Source organism: Falco peregrinus, chromosome 13 (assembly GCF_023634155.1).
Source record: "Falco peregrinus isolate bFalPer1 chromosome 13, bFalPer1.pri, whole genome shotgun sequence".
Classification (NCBI taxonomy): domain Eukaryota; kingdom Metazoa; phylum Chordata; class Aves; order Falconiformes; family Falconidae; genus Falco; species Falco peregrinus.
The window spans coordinates 17,949,537-17,967,606 of NC_073733.1; the positions used below are offsets into that span (position 1 = coordinate 17,949,537).

Below are 18,070 nucleotides of genomic sequence, written 5' to 3' on the forward strand. Positions count from 1 at the left end.
AACACTAAGTGTACAGTGATATTTGGAAACAATTCACTTTCAGGACATGGACCAATGGTGTTTTGCAGGTTCTAGATTTATTACTCAATTTCACTTATCAGAGATGCTTGTGAATCACAGTATAATTTGACTGCCATAGTAAACCTAATGAAGAAAAATAAAAAAGGAAAGAAACTTGAGATTTACTTTTTCCATATGCCGGTTGTCACCAGCAGAAAAATATGACATGGGCTCAAACCCTTGTGCAATGCCACTGTATGCCTCTGACTTGTACAAGTAAAAGCAATAGAAAGTCAGAGAACAGGTTTTTAGACTAATAAATAAAAGCACTTTTATTTCATCTCTGTTGATTCTCCAGAAGGTGGAAAAAACCCAAGCAGATATGTAATGAGAAAGCAAGAAATAACTCAATAAAGTCTACTTAGTGGCCATTCCACAGTCCCTACGAAGTCTGAAGAACCTATTGATTACAGAATATTCACGGCATGTATAGATTCTTGAGATCTATGCAGTTTATACAGTCTTAGCTACTGTAACCACCCATCTGTATTAAGATCTTGGAAGTAGATTAAAAGTACATAAGTGTTGCTCTAGAAATATGTATTAGCACGTTAGGTGGAAGGATCTGGATGGCATTTTCTCCCAAGGGAGCAAACATTCTAGTTATAGGGAGCTGCCATTACCACTTATGCTCGATAGAAAATAGATACCAGCTGGGGGCGGGGAGAAAGGAAGAAAAAAAAAAAAAAGGTTTAACTGTTTCTTTCAAATACCAGTAAGAGAATTTAACTTGGTAGGTCAGTAAAAAACTCTGTTTAGAAGGCTTTTGATAGGGCAGAAGAACAAATTTACTGGTATGAAGATGGAACTTGATATAGTGGCAAGAGCTCTGTTCATTCACATGGAAAGCTTTTCTATTTGAAAAATTATGGCCAGAATCGAGAAATTAATATGTCCAATTACATGTTCTTACCATAGAAGAGTTAAATCTTATTAGATATATGTTTCACTCATCTACCGCTTTTAAATCACAGTAGAGCTAGTATACAAAACAAAGATTTCAGGCTGTTTCCAAGGTGATAAATCAAGCAGCTGTATTACATGTGGCAATAAGTTCACATTGCAGTTATTTAAGCCTTAAAATCTTCTTTGCTAGAGGATTTGCAAACCTCTACCTCGTCATGCCTCCCCCCCCCCCCCCCCCCCCCTTTTTTTTTTTCTTAAATGAAGGATTATTCAGGATGAGAAAATGCAGGTAGATATTTGTACTGGCAAGACTACCAAAGACACCTACATGCCAAGAAAAACTTTCAGGAAAAGCTACTGTCTGTCATGCAGTGCTAAAACCTTCCAAAAGTGCAGCAGGCTCCTGCCTTGGGGAGAAAAGCAGGTGCTTTTGTTGTCTTCCCATCAGGTAGGTTCTCAGAAGGCTATATGAAATTTCAGTGTTAGCCTAGTTTTCCTCAAAAGACAGCACCTAGCACTTTCAGACCATTTTTATTGACAACTTTGCAAATGTTATGGTTAGAATAACCAACATATGTGCAGAAGTTTTTATTGTTAGATACACATTTCTATATTGTCAGATATGTATGAATGTAGCACACACCCTAACACAAGTTATGGCTGTACTCTTGTTCTCATTTAAAGCTATGTGTAGCTCACAGCTATAACAGCCAAATGTTGCATTCTTTTGGAATACAGAGGTTACATTCATGATTTATTTTATCAGGAGCATTTAATGGAGGACACTACAACGTATCAGGCCTTAAAACCACAGATGACTCAGTATGGTAGGATGAGTCATAGATCTCATACAGACTCTGTGACTGTTATGCCCCATACAAGAAAGGCTCAGGTTCCCAAAAGTCAGACTTCAGCCTGTACTTTTGCAAGAGCGTTTTGCTTTGCAAGTACCTCTGTCCTCAACTGAATCTCAAAAAGTTCCTGTAACCCATTCCCTCCTCCTTGCCTAGGTCCCTTTGAGTGGCAGTCCTGTTGTCAAGCAGGCAGAAGGTGGTGGGCTCCTGACAAGAAGGCGTAGACCCCAGGTACAGGTATGTTGCTAGCATGCTCAACATTGTTCACCATCCAGTGAAACCTGCTTTCCCTTCCACAATCTGGCCATGCTTTAAAAAACGTACCCACTGGCAATAAGCACCGCGTGATGGGGCCACAGGCCATCTTTCTACAGAACCACACAGTTATTGGCAGCAGCTGGCCTGAATCCAAGGACAATAAGAAAGCCCAGGAATCCTGAAATATTTGCTCTCTTCCTTGAGTTACCAGATGTGGTAAGGATTGTTATCAGTACTGTAATGCAGGGTATGACCTCAACATGCACTACTTCAAGGCTGCATCCATTTATCCATTGTCAGGGATCTATTTAGCTCTTTCCAGAATGGATTACTCCTTTGCTGTCAATTGATCCAATTTCAAAATCAGAAAACTTCCCTCATGGAACAGGAAACAAGAGTCCATATTTTTTCTTGTTATATTCTATCACAGCTTAATAATACGAAGCTTTTATATTTCATAAAATAATGTACATAAAACACAAGCACTAGCATCTGAAAAATCAAGAAGTCCTTGATTCTCTTTTCAGGATCATAAACTTTTTTTTTAAATAGTCTTCAACCTTGAGCTTTTTCCCCCCACGTTTTTACTTCCTAAACCAATAAACAACTAATTTGGGGAGCCCGGTTGTGACAGACCAACATGGTAAGCAGATAGAATGAAAAGCTGATACTAACAAAAAAAAAAAAAAAAGAAATAAATGTTTTATAACTCAGAAGCTCAGATAGTTTTTAAGAGTGCTTCTTCCCCCTCTTTTCTGATTGCTTATGTCCTGAACAGATGTTTTTATGAGCACAAGGTGCTGGTTTTTTTGTAGAAGTCTGGAGGGGTCTGCACAGGAACATTAAGCGGGTTTGTGACCCAAGAGACTAAGGCTTTGATCCAGTAACGAGACCATGAGATATATTCGCAGCAGTGTCACAGATGTGCTGTACAATAAAATAGAACTAACTACAGCATCAAGAAATGCAGATCTAGAACCACCATATACACAAAGTGATTAGGGAACACTAGGCTAAAGCCAAAACGGCTGAAAAATTACTTTCACTTGGAGGACTGAATGATTATTACCGTCTCAACTTCAAAAATAAAAAATGAGTTAGTAATTAACATTACAAATATTATGTTAATATCTGTGCAGTACAAACTACAATCTACCTTTTAGTCTATTCCTTGCTGGATGTTCCCAGTCTATCAGGTGAACGCTTTACACAAAATGCTTTCACTAGAGCAGGAGCTAGAAGATCCTGGAAATCTTTTCTCCACCGTGATCATCTTCGCTATTGGGCCATCACACAATTTGTTCATTTTGTCTTTTTAAGCATTTTGTAAAAAAAAAAAAATGAACAGCCCAGCTGAAGGTATTGAAACATTATCTTCATTATACATACATACAGGAAACAGCCTTTTCCAAAATTTACTCTTAGTTCATCAGAATTAATGGAAAACTATGAACACAAATACAGATATAAATACCCACGAAAGTACTCATATTTTCTAGCACCTATAATCAGACTTTTGTCTCAGCTTTGACGTTCCGATCATGTACATGTCTAGCCTTCAGCAATCAAAGTCTAAAGCTTGGATCAAGTTATTCAATTTGTCAGTTTAACACTATGACATTTGAGAAAAACATTATATCTCATACTTCTTGGAAAGTGAATGATTTACATTAACTCAGGTTTACAATAGTTATAAAAGTACAGCCTAATATTGTTAAAGAAATACTTTCACTTCCTTGCTGATAGGATCATTCTACCCTTGCAGAATGTCAACAGCTAATCATATTCTTTCTCTCTGCTAATATTATACTGAGAAATTGACTTCGCCATCTGTCTTTCTAGAATTTTTATCAGGTCTTTTTAATTAGGTACAAATCATTGATTTCCATTGTTCCCCAGCTTCTATCTTTTTCAGTACCGTAAAGACTGAATCCATTTCCAGTGCACTGCAGTGTTCTCAAGTGGAACCTAAAATGAATAGGATTTTCCCACAGGTTTCACACCTTACATCCGCTAGCAAAAGTCCGGTCATGCTTGCCTAGCAGTGCATATAATTCAATTTTTGTTTTATTAAGATATGAGGATGACCATTCTATTAAAAAAATAAAATGAAAACAACTTAAAAAATTCCAAATGGAAAATGGGTCCAAGGCTTAAAAACTGGAGACATCTGCAAGAAGGCTGAAAGTTTGGCTGCCATAACTATATTGAACATAATTATATCAAAGTGCTTGTAAAGACTTCTCTGCATTAGTTTGCTTTTTCTATTCTGTTGCAATGGTAAAGGCATTTGTGTAGCATTTCAAGTTTAGAAAAAGTTTATAATATCCAAACATTGCTGTATACTTGAGATACAGATGCTGTAAATTTCAGCTCTCAGAGTAGGAATCCTATGCAAAACTAGTAATTTTAAATCTTGCACGAAGACATAATTAAACTATACAGTAAGATTTTTAACATTAATCTGGAATGAAGACATTGTCCTTTGTAAGAAGTCTTTATGAATTTGCTTTCACAAGAAAAATTGGAGAGAAATCCCTAAATAAATGAAGACTATCTTTAATTTGATTACCAAAGTATATAAAATCCAGACCTGGACTTCCTCCAGAACTTAATGAAGGGAGCTTGGATAGGGACCATAAACTTAGTTTTGGTTTAAAAAAAAAACAAACAACAAAAAAACCCCAAAAACCAAGCAAACACACAGCCACAACAATTTGATTTTGCAATTTAGATGCTGAACACTGGTTTAAGTTTTCTGGTCATTTAAATCCTTAATCATATACAAATATCTATGAATTTTAGAAGTAAAATAGAGTAAATCCTTTGAAAAGACTACAAAAATCACCAATTTGGGATCCACACAACAAGGTTCTCAAAGACTTCAGTTAGAATGTCAAGACACACTAGTACTACTCCAAATGTCACCCACAAGGTACTGCACTCACATTTAAGGTCCAAATATACCTGAGACTTCCTAGGCTTTCTAACTGATAAAATAAACTGACCAAATAAACTTCTGGTATGAAAACTGACAAGCTATGTTTTGCTAGGTACTAAAGCAATAACTTACCTGCAGGGCAGGTTCCTGCAGGGCAGTGTTTTAGTTTGTAGTTGAGACATGAAGGACCTGTCACTGGAACAATTTTTTTTTCCCTTCTCTGCCACCCCAAAGGAAGGGCAAAATATAATAGTGTTGTATGTGCAATGATTTACTAGTATGTATCTTTCTCTAGATGCAGTAAATGTAAACAGAACTTTTAGGATGATCACATAAATTGGTTCAGGTACTGGAGAGTACTTGGAAATTCAGCTAGCAAAATATTTAGCTGCAGCGCTTCTAGACTCAAATAGAAGCTACCTCCACTGAGGCAATTATAGCCTGTTTAAAAAATTTATTCTAAGTATGTACTAACCACATATCCACTTAATAATATATCAATAGCAGAGTTCACTTCAAAACAGAACAGCAGACCTACAGTGCTGGAAACTTAAGGCATAAAAATCAAAACATGGCGATACTTTGCAATTAAAGCCAGTCAATCAGCACACATGTCTGTCCCTTGGTATGAAAGGGGAAGGAGAAGGTGCCGGGTAACTTTCATAGGTTTTAACTGAAAAAAAACCTTTCTACCGACATGAGTTTTACACTCCATACATTTTGGGACATATTTGCTTGGACATCAGAGCAATCAAATTGCAAAGAAAAACCAGCATATCAGATAAGATTACACCAGGCATTGCACATCTCTTAAGTAGGCCTGCTGGTACAGTGCCAGGTCTGCTCGGTAATCTTAATATATTTGCTTCCATGAAACAGCACAAAATCATTGACTCTTATTCAATTTGTAATCCAAAATATTCGCCAAATCATTTCCAGAAGAACTCCCACCGGACAACTCTTGTTAATTTTGTATTCATGCAGTTCATCTTTACTGTCTATGCATAGGGCCTTTCTATGCTTTTTATTCTTTCAGAAATTTACCTCTAATTTATCAAGAATTAAATATTGCTTTCTATTCTGATTGCAGCCCTTCTCAGATTACTGTTGTAGGAAATCTGACAAGCACATTAACTTTTCCATCACCCTGATCATTAATGAACAAATGTAGTAGAAAGATCACAGGTTGGATTCCTAAGGAAGCTTGCTTGATACAACCTACCACATGAAAGTAAAACACAGAGAAGTGATTCCGAGTGCTCTTTTCTAACCATTTAAACATTAACCTTGGGTTAATTTCTCTAGCCTACTCAGGAGAGTGTTGCAGAAGTCTCAAAAGATCTTTTTAAAATGAAGATAGGAATCTTCTGCTTCTCATCTACCCAAGGCTTGTTATACTGCTGCAGATGAAAATCAGATTGGCTTTAAAAGATTTGTTCTGGACAAACCCACATGGATGGTTTCTTGCCATCTTGTGGGTGCTCACAAGCAGTATGTTTGGTTTACTGTTCTTCCTGAAATTGAAATTAGGTGGCCTCACCTGTAATTCGCCTGTTCTTATGTTTTCAAAAAATCATGGATGCCACTTTCAGACTCTCACAGCCTCACTCATCCTCCATCATCTCTAAGATCATTGTTAATGGCTCTGAGATTGATTCAGATGGTTGGATTAATTTAATCTGGTCCAACTAACCTGAAAACACATAACCCAACTATTTTATATTCTCCTGTTATAGCCTGCTTTGCCTGTTTGGTATTAAAGTTAATTGCCTTATTTAAGTAATCACAGTTGGACTTTTTAGTGAAGGAAGAACATACCAAACACTCGGACTGTCTTAGAGTTCTCGCTCAGTAACTTCTCATTTTCACTGAGTATAGATGAAAATTAGTGGTAGCAGAAAAAAAAAAAGCCTCAATACTTAGCTGCATCTCATTTTGTACATTAACCTTTCTATTTTTGTACCTATATATTCATCCTCAGTAACCTTAGTCCTTGTGTACTTTATTTTTACAGCAATTTAACAACTCAGGATTTACCAAAATAGGACTCCTGCTACACTTTGTCTTCCATCCCTCTTTTAAGTAAAAGTAGTAAAAATATAAAAAACTGTTTCTTTGCAGTGTCTTTAACCCTATTTCACCTAATCTAGGTTCACATGAAGCACAACCAATCACTTACTCAGATTTATTGAAATCTATTTTTTTTTTATTTGATTATCTTCCATTCTTTCCTAGAGATCATGAACTCTATTATTTCATGATCCACCTTCCAAAACTGAGAATAGACTGGTGGAATGCAACAAATTCCTCCCTGCTAATCTCTCTGCTGTCTTGACTAGGTTTCCCTTTCTTTACTTCTCCAATTTCAGTTTTGTAATATATGTATTTTACCTAGTGTTTGTAGGTTTTTTTATTTAAAACAAAAAAGCCCCAAGCCAGTGAAAATCAATATAATCTGTATTGTAATTATACACATTGTGGTAATTAAACTGAACTAACAAACCTGCGGTTTCATGGATGTTCACCTCAAGTCTCCAGAGTGTGGGCTTCCCTATTTGGGGGCCTGTATTAGATGCACAACATCAGAATGCTTTTGCTCTTTTTGCCATACCTTTACAGACACTTAAACACTGTGTTCTAGATATAACAGTGAGTTATTGGAAGGCAATATCACCTTACTTGTTTTCTTTGGTAAGCTACACTCCTGTCAAATACAAGTATTATTCAAGATGCATAGCACGTGAATTATTCCTTCAAGTCTCCATATGCCAATTACATGGTAAGCATGACCCTGTGCTAAGACCTTCCATTCCTCTTCATTATTGTATATATTTCTCATGTTTCTTTCTTATGCCTTCCATAGGAACGCAGATACACAAGATGTTTGACAGAGTAATATTCTTCTGCTTGTCCCTCTTATGACACTATTATGAATAAACTCCTCTAATTTATAATCCCTATTCACTTAGTTCTTTCTACAGATACAAGTGTTATTTTTTTTGCTCTAGAGGTTGCTCAACCACTCAAACACTTTAGTGATTTTTTTTTAAATTGATAAGAGACATAGTTGGTGGTTCATTGTTAAATTACTTTTACTCTACTTCATTCTGTGATAATACATTTGAAACTTATGCCATTTTCTATCCTGTGAAAAGTTACCCTGCTTCCTTTTTTTTTTGTCCTAAGAGACAGCTATACTGAGAATGTAGGTACAGCCAGAAGTCAGTTGCTTACATAGCTAAAACGCAACCTAAGTCCGCATGTCAGACTTCAAAAGTGATCTAGATTCATTAACTCAGGTATACAAGTACTGTGACATGTTCATGCTTTTACTGCAAAGGATGAAGAGTTCAACAGGAGGACTGCAGAATACTCTTGACACATTTTAACTAGCTTTTACATACTGATAAAGCATAGCCACTGCAACATGATTCCTCTCTTCACTTCTCAGACAGGCTTTCCACCTTCAGTGACAGGCTTTCCACCTTCAGTGAATCTGCCTATGTTAGAGTCAAACAGGTAATCTCAAGCAAAACAATAGCCCTCAAGTATTTTACCCAGTTGAGAGCAATAACCCAAAGAACTCCTACAACCACTTCAAAATTATAAAATGAAGAGCCAGGCTGTCATCTGCTAAGATTTCTTTGCTGTGGGGGAGCCAATAACAGGTGGAGATGGCTTCTCAATTGCCCCTTTAAATCTATTTTCAGTTTCCCTCTATTCGCCGTAGTTTACCTTGTCCACAGTTTAGTTTCCTTCATGACTATCAGCTGCAATTTGAGTTAAGATGTTCAACAAACAATACAAAACACCCATATCGATTAGTTGCCGACGGCTCACCTCTCATGGTGTCTGTTATGGGTCGCAGGTTCTCCCGCTTGCCTCAGCTACGTTGGGCACCAGTTGTTGTAGTCGGAGTCCAACTCAGTCAGCCTTACGCGGGGCACTCATTGTTACAGCACAAACTAGTAGGCTGCAACAAGGCTTTTACCATCGGTCAGATTCTACCATCCATGCTGTTTCTCCTTCCATCAGTGGCCAGACCACACTCCTCCTCCTCTGTCAGACCACCACTCCCCCACCCTTCAGGGCTATTTAACTACGTAGTGGGAACAAGCTACAGCTGCATATTATCAATGCTAATCAACCCACTGCCTTCATTCCTCTACAACTATCCTACTACCCAGATACTCACAAGAATGAGAAATCTTTCCCCATGATATTTTAACTAAACTGCACGATTTCCTTTTACCTCACAGATTCACAACACCATTAAAGAACTATATATTTTACATATATATACATATATATGTATATATATATATACACACACAAAAGGACAACAATACTATTACCTCTATTACGTTTCCATGGAAATGACAGTCAGAGAATCATTGTGTCCCTACCATGAATCCCATTTTCTGGAATTAGGCAAGTATACTTTCACTTTCTCTCCCCTGTGATGAAGACTACACTGATGATAAAGAGTGAAAGAAACAAACTAGAAGATAACTTTTACAGTCATGTCTTCTTGCACTATCCACAGTGAGGAAACATGTTCAAGGTCAAGCTGTGCACAGGTCAAAAGTCAGATCATCAGGGTCCATAGGTGGTGGCAGGCATAACTGTAGCCCTGACATTAACACCTCACAGAAACAGCTAATCAGGGGTTGATTGGGAACCACAACCTATTGTGCCAAGCTCCATATAAATACAACAGCTCTGCCCCAGAGACTACACTATTCATTTTAACACAATATATTGAAAATTGATTATACACAGCAAAATTTTTGAAAAATCAGTTTTCTGTAGATAATGCATTGTTCATGAATCAACTTCAGAGTTTTCCTGGACATTCATTGTTTTCTGATAATTTTTTTAAATCTTTCCTTTTTTTTTTCTCTAATCCACGGTCCTCACCCCCAAAAAAAATATAAAATCTTAAGACTTCAGTTATACTTATTACCTGTCTCTTAACTTGACATATATACCTGCTTGCTGATTAAGTCTGCTTAAACCACATTGCCAAAAAAAAAAATACAAAAAATTACACTAGTTAACGATGTGCCTGCCTGGAAAAACCTTGTCCTGTGTGGCCACTTCTGGCAGCGCAAACTGAACTTCAGCACAACGTGCTTCGCCAGAAGTCCTGCACTATAGAACCATCCCTTCATCCTGGCAAGTCTATATTATAATACGCGGCAAGGAGAGGCATCCTTAACCTGCTGTTAACCTTTTCAGAGCACTAAAGAACAGATGGTCTCAGATTAGCTGTTGACGAGCTGTTAATGTAACTATCCATCAATGCCTTCAATTACAGTTTTCTTGTTTTCAAAAGAGCCCATATTGGATTTTTTTTTCGTTTTTTAAAAACAGAACATAAAATAAACTGCTCTGTAAACATAGAATAGACCTATAAACACAAATAGACTTAGACAGTGTTCTTTCTCCCCCTGTGAAAACTCCATGTGAACATTCATCTGAATAAAATTATCAAAAAGGTATTGTAAATATAGGTGATCTTAATGCATATCAAAGGCTTCTTTGGACCACCTCTACCAAGGACATCATTTTAATCAGCTGTTTCCAAAACCCATAAATTATGCACAATGTAAAAATTTCTATTACAAGAAATATTTCTTAGAAAATGTAATTTTAAAAAGTATCATTTTCTGCTTTAGGAAATAATAGACATATTTCCATAAATACATTATGGATAAAAAATTACCTCTGCCTTCATATAGTTAGGCTATTGCTTTGGTAAACTCTCTCAGGATACTACAGTGAAAGCTATTACATTTAAACTTTAATTACAGTGAATTACTTGTTAAATGAAAAAAAGTCTTGCATAGATAACGGTTTCACATACCAAACCTTCTTCCTTCAGGAACCAGTTGATAGCTAATCCAATTTAATATAGTCCAAGCCATTTTATTAGTATGTTATCTATGCACATAATTCTGTCAGTCAGGTGTGCACTTCATGGAGATGAAGTGGCATTGTTTCTCCTGTGTTGGATGCTACACTGCTCTCAATTTTTGTGCAGGTAAAAGCAGGTGGAAAGACTAATCATGAATTGATTTTTATCTTTTTTTTAAACTATATTAATGCCACAAATCCAGATTTTTAAATTCTTACATGGGATTTTCTAGCAAAGACAGTCTGGTATAAGCTATACATTAAAGCATGAAACAGAGTTACCAAAAATGCACACATCTTTGGAAAGATTTAGCTACATGAAAAAACTAACTGAACCTATAACTGTGAAGCATTTCATTGCTATCTATACAGAAAGGTTATGTTTACTGTAATAATTTTCTTTACTGTGTGATAGTTGAATTCTCATGAGTAAGAGTTTCTATTTTCAGAGAAAAGTCTACAACTCTTTGCCACAAATACACCTATAAACTTCTGAAACATATCTGTATTATAGGAGAAAGACTTACCTTTGCAAGGCAAACAACAACAAAAATAAGTAAGTTTTGGATCTTTAGCATTTTCTTCCGTTGTGTTACCTGGAATGACATCAGTTTACAACAAACATGAGGGTTTTGCTTCCACAAAGGTAAGTACCGGTATATGAAATGATGAAAAGTCTGCAATTTGGCACCAAACCCATGGTCAAACTCAAACAACATTGCTACACATCAGCTGCATTTATCTGCTCATGTCTTTCTTCCCATGGTCTTCCCTCAAAGCCTTCATTCCAAAAAGAAAGTTAAATTTTTATGATATACAAAGAATTCAAATAAATTCTTATTTTTACCAGAAGGAATATTTGGAAGAAGAAATACAAATCTTAACAGACTTTGGAAGTTTCTGTACAGTATTATAGATGTCTTATGCTTAGGTAATTAGAGACATTAAGTATTCCTTAGCTCTGGATATGTGTGAACTCCCATCCATCACTACTGGAAAAATGACTCTTAACTAGAGGTAAACAAACATATCTCTTCCTTCACACTTCTCCATTAAATTCTAGTAGTAGTGTAATAAATATATGGATTCAATGCATTCTCTTACCACTTAGGAACTAATTAAGCTTTTCCCAAGTCCTTTTTGGCAGAAATTCTTTTCCTACCAATTTAAAACACTTTTTAAATTAAAAAAAAAAAAGAATTGAAACTCTGATTCACTCACAGGAAACCTTGCACATGGCAGCCGTTTTCAGAAATGTTAGAAGTATTAAGACTCAGGCTGTCATAAACACCTATGACTGTTTTGAATAACATTGATTTGGCTGTCAAAATAGGTATAAGTGTCATTTCCAGTTGTAGTCTAGAAAACATTCTACTTCTTAGAGGGAAAAAATAACGTCTGTCTTAACATACTCAGCATACCTCACCTGTTGTGTGCTGACATGAGCACATGACAAGAGACATGCTCTTTGATCCAATGTAACATGATTCAGACACATGATAGTACCTGCAGAAAGACAACAATACCATTAACACACTGAAAAAAAGTCTTTATAGTACCTTGAAATGTAAGTAACTGTTGGAACATATTACTACAGTACAGTCCTTTAGAGAACAGGTGGTACAGCAAGTTTTAGTGTGCTGTAGTAACTAACTACAGCTGAGGTCTGGAATATAAGGTGAATTCTGAGCGTGCAGCAACAGGAGTGTAAGCAATATATGATTTGAGGCTGTTTAGCATCGATTTAATTGCCTATTCCGTTGACAGATGAAGGGTCAGTAGGGTTACTGAGTCAAAAGAGTAAAAAAAATTGTTTATCATTAACAAAGGCAAGAAAAGTGCAGAGGAGGAGGAAGGGAAGTAAGGAAACAGAATGGGGGGGAACTACTCTATGGTATTCCTCCTGAATTATTTGGAAAGTCAAAATAGCAGGCAAACCTGTAGATTTTTTGCCTCGGGGTCTAATCTTATCAAGGATCGGTGGAAGTAGGAGGGGAAAAAAGTCATGCAAATGATGTAACAGTAGAAAAGATAAACCCCAGATCTGTCTATATATACACACGCATGTGTTTTTGTATACAGATATATATATCACAGAATGGTCAGGGTTGGAAGGGACATGTGGGGATCATTTAGTCCAACAACCTGTGGCAGGTTTTAGAGTCACATCCAGGTGGGTTTTGAATGTCTTCAGAGAACAGGCTTAACTGTATGTTCACATACACACATACTAATCTTGTGCCAAAAAAAATAATTGAACAAAACGTGTAACTTTCTTAAAATATGCTGATCAGTGCTAAGTGTGGCACAGAGCAATAAAAAAGAGTAAATGTTTAATATGTATTTTGAACCTTGACCCAACAAACTGTATTAATAATGTATCAACCCATCCCAAGGTCTCTTTCTGTCATGGCCCCTGAACTTTATCTTCATCGACTGCTCAAAATCAGTTGTAATTTATTTTGATGACACTAACATTTTTAAGGCACTAAAGCTATTCTTTGATTAGCGACTATGGTATATCTTCATCAGTTTTAAAATAGTGTTTTAAATGAGTGTTTACTATGATGGTTCTGATAGGCAATACTGCCTTTCATGTAAAGGTCATTGGCTCACTTCTGGTCCTAGACAGTAAAGGCTGAAAGTCATTGCTGCCCAGCGGCTGCGTTGTGCCCTGTATGAAGGGAACTGATGGGTTTGGTCCACAGCTTTAGTAGATAAATATCCACATCACGAACTATCACCAGAACTGGCGTTACTAATGTCATTCTCAGCAGAAGGTCAAGGAGTGAGTTGGCACAGAGACTAAACTGTGTTTGCAAGCCTAGAAGGCAAGATAAAACCAGACTAAAGAGGTGGTCTAGAAAAAGAATTACCCCTTTCCTATAGCTGTTTCAGAGCTGTTGGTCCAAGATTCCTAGCACGCTAAATTCACTTTCAAAAAGACAACTACCTGTCGATAAACTGAGACTGACAGCTATGAAATGTAAAGATTCAAGAAGCATATAATATTTAGACTGTTGCAATCTCCTTAATCAGCCTGTGCTTTATAAAATCAAATTAATTGAAATTAGTAAAAGAAAGAGCAGATCTGCTCTTTCCATTACCCAACCTTCTGCCAGCACAAATGTATCCTTTGCCATGTAATGTCCAAATAATTGTACACATTCCAGTGACATCATTTCCAATTTTTTTTAAAGGTATTTTTTATTAGCCTTTGTTTAGATGTTTTTGTTTAGAATTAGCAAAATTTGAGCTTACAAGATTTCTTGGGAACCATATGTATCCACTTTTTGAACGACTGAGGGTTTTCTTCTGCTCTACTTTCTTCTTTTTTAATGCCACAGGGAAAAATTCTTCTATCTCAGACCCTTTTAAAAATTTTGCTGGTTTCCAAAGGAGATTTGTAGTGTTTGCACCATATCTTTTCAGGAAAGATTGCCCTTTTTCTGTACTGATAGTAACATTTCTGTAAATTAAAATGTTTTCTTAAACCTGCAGTGTTTAATTGTAGCATTTACTTGTGCACAGCTCATCCACGAGGTATGCAGTTTCTTCTACATTATTTTGCATGCATTTTCTGTGGACAAAGAATTCAAAGAATTAATATTATATATAGTGTTCCTATCCATTTATAAAAATAAAGTAAGGTATTTCTTGTTTCTTTTAGAACCAAACACTAGTGCTAAGTCAGTGGATAACTGATGGTAGTGAGAGTACATTCCCCTCAGAAAAACATTGCTGACTTTTTACATTCTGTCAACTCAGTTGCCTTCTTTTTGAAGCTAATTCTGAACAAATGGGAGCTCCTTAATGAAAAGCCTGTTTGATGTAAGTGGAAACAAAAGACAAAGAAAGTTTAACAATGGGTGAATACAGTTTAATACAAAACTCTGCCTCTGGTGATATTTTTGTTTATGGGACGATGAGCTATGCCTTCTGTGCACCAGTCTGGGATGGAATTGGAGTTTCAAAAAGTTATGGTTGCCCATATTTCCTCCTGAACTGGGTTAACCTAACAACATTAGAAGGACACACCACACTAGGAAACATTTCTTTCTGTTGTGGTAGTGTGCTTACCATCCTAAATACAGTTACAGATTTGATAAAGGACCCACATAAAATATCTACTCCAAACCATACAGAAAGCTGTTTAAAAAAGCAGGTAAAAGATACAAAAGGTAGGAAAAGATACAAATTCCTTTTTATGCCACGTGGCAAAAAAAGTGGACTAAACGACAAACGTATTATTTTTCAGGAGAAGGCACTGCGCTCGGAGTGAATTCCAAAACAACAATGACCGAGCTCCAAAAGAGGAGCACAACCTGGACTCCGTAATGGTCCCCCTGCCAAGGTGATGCCCTCCCCTTCCCCGCCGGGCCCCCTGACTGCCGTGAGATCTTCCCTCGATTCAAAATTTCAAAGCACAGTGGGCACCTCTGGCTGAGCGTTCCCGCTGCAGTACTGAGCCCAGCCCCAGCACCGAGCCACAGGTCGCCTTCAGGCTGGTTTCTTTAATAAACTAGATGATACCCCAGCCCTAAAACTGCATGATTCCCTACGCATTTAGTGCAACAAATCAACTCCAGGATTGTTTCCGGTGATCATAAATACCTCGCCAACCATATGCACTAATATTTGATAGAATTAATTAAAAAATTGCCAAGCTTTTCCACTCAGGTCATTACAATCTATAAAGGAGAGCTACTGCAGTTGTTTACTGACTCTGGCAGAAATAAAAAGATAAATAGACATATAAAAATGTATAAAGAAGCTCTCTTTTGTAGGCACTAAGTTTATTTTAACAGTGTCAATAAATGTCTGCTTATATAGGTTCAACAGTAACTAATGTTCACCAGGAGACACATTTTAGAAATGAGAACCGGGAAAAACCTCTATAAACACAAATGGGAAGATTAAATATAGGGTGAAAATTAAATGTTAGGAATATCCTTAGAAATTCTGTAATTGAGTAATTTTGGAAAAGCACTTGTTTATCTTTTCATAGGATAGAAATCCAGTTTATAAAAAGATTACAATGGTAAACAATTTACTTATTAAAAATAATGGAAACATGAATGACAGCATTATTATAATTTAACTTTAAAATACAAATTATAGGATGAAAACTGCTCTTTTTTAATCATGCTCACTGCCATGGAACAGCTTTAGTAAAATATGTAACTATATAATTTTACTTTCCTGTTAACAAATTAATTCTGATTATTACAAATTGCTTGACACATTAGACATATAACTCAGTTTTATATATGCATATTTATATAACTCATATTTTTATATAAATACCTTTTTTCCCCTTTCAGAGGCTGGCCAGAGCTTTATATGGGGAGAGACAACAGAAGGAAGTGGTCTTCACAGCCTATTTGCGTTTCCATTTTACAAACTCTCATCTCTGCATTATTCTAGTGGCTGCCTTTGACACTGTCTTCCTGCTGGAAGATAACTGACAAAAAAAAAAAAAAGAAAAAGAGTTGGAACTGAAAACTTTTCCAGGCTGCTACCTATGTAATGTTTCCTCAGCTGTCAGAAACCATCCAGCATCCCTCCGTTTTCCACAAAGCCAGTTCCCTTCTCATCACCAAGGAGGATTTCGGGCAGCACAGGTAAGACATGCCAATGTAGCGGTAGGTAAAAGACAAAAGAATAATGAAACATACCAACTAAGCCATCTTTTCATAGGTATCCTAAAATCACATAATTTGTTGATACTGATCTTTGATAGGAAGATACCAGGTTAAATCTAAATCCATAGTCATATAGCTCAATTAAGGTAAAGGTGAAAGAACCAGACCTCTTCATTGCCATCATTTCTTCTTAACAGGGATATTGTCCCTTCAGTCTCAATGAAAATCTAGTTTTAACACTGGTGCTTAATTTATTGTCAAATTAAGCAGACAGGATTTTCAAATAAGAAAAGGATGAAAAGCATGTAATTTAAATCCAACAGTTCTGTTCTCCTATTAAGATTGGTCTCTCTATGCTTTAAAATATATGTCAGGGCATAGTCAGACCTGACAACTAACATTATCTGACCTCTATGTTTGTCTATGAATATATGACAGATTTATTTTAAAGAGATAGGCCAAGATGATTCAGATAAGTCACCCCGAAGCAACTCTGCACCATGATTAAATATTACTGATAAGTGTCAACCATTACAGTAATGTCAGTAAGAAAAGGCAAAAATAGATTTGTCCCTCTGAAGTGCACTAGTCTTTTTTTTTAAAAAGTCTCATGCACAAGTACAGAGGACAAATATTTGAGAAACATGGATGTCACAGGACTCTTACAATATAATTCTACTATCTGCTTAATTGTCATGGAAAATGCAGTGAGATTAACATTGATATGAGCATTACTAAAATTCTGATCACTAATATTCTCAGGAACGGTGTTAATTTTACATGCTAATGAGTAGATAAAGAGAATTAAGATCCCTGAGGGAGAAAAAGAGGTTGACTGAGGTATGAAATACCCTTAAGATTGTAGAAAAATATGATTGTGGATGTGCTCTGTTTCTGTAAGCTGCCAGACACACTAACTTAGTTTTTGCTTGGAGTAGAGCTATTTTTTTTTCTTGTTAATGTTAGGAGGTTTATATGTAGAATGAAGACCACTGCGAAGAGTTGTTATTATGAATGTAATGCTTTATTAATATAAATAGTGCTTTCGTTAGCATATTATGGTGATGGTATAAATTATAGATGGGATAATTAACATGGAACATGCAAATCTTTACTTTCAGGGAATGCTTGATATAAGACACCAAGGAATATTGCCTGAGTATAGTAATACCTTGGTGCTCTCTTTTAATCCTCATTACTGAAAAAAGAATTTATTCCTGCAGGTATTTCCAATCAAACTACAAATACTGCAGTGAAGAAAAAAAAAAAAAAAACAAACAAACCACAAAACCACAAACAACAAACAAATAGGGAAAAAATAGAAAAATTAAAAAAGTCAACTGACAATCTGTCTTGTTTCTTAAGCAGAAAAGAAAAACAAAGACTTCTACTACTTTTCTCTTTAATAAACAAAGTCTACTGATAAACTTATTGATAGACAGATATTCTGGCAACAGATTGTCAAAACGTGTCACCGAACCACACGA

At 36.2% G+C, this 18,070-nt stretch overlaps 1 long non-coding RNA gene across 2 annotated transcripts in view; it reads right to left on the bottom strand.

Annotated features, from left to right (window-relative positions):
* Window positions 1-18,070, bottom strand: part of LOC114010881 (uncharacterized) — a 441,280-nt gene that overhangs the window by 422,920 nt on the left and 290 nt on the right. For both annotated transcript variants that reach the window (XR_008749754.1, XR_003552549.2), the window contains exons 2-4: window positions 16,246-16,402; window positions 12,365-12,444; window positions 11,466-11,534 (exon numbers count right to left, since the gene is read on the bottom strand). This is a non-coding gene — a long non-coding RNA (uncharacterized LOC114010881). The remainder of the gene's footprint in view (window positions 1-11,465; window positions 11,535-12,364; window positions 12,445-16,245; window positions 16,403-18,070) is intronic.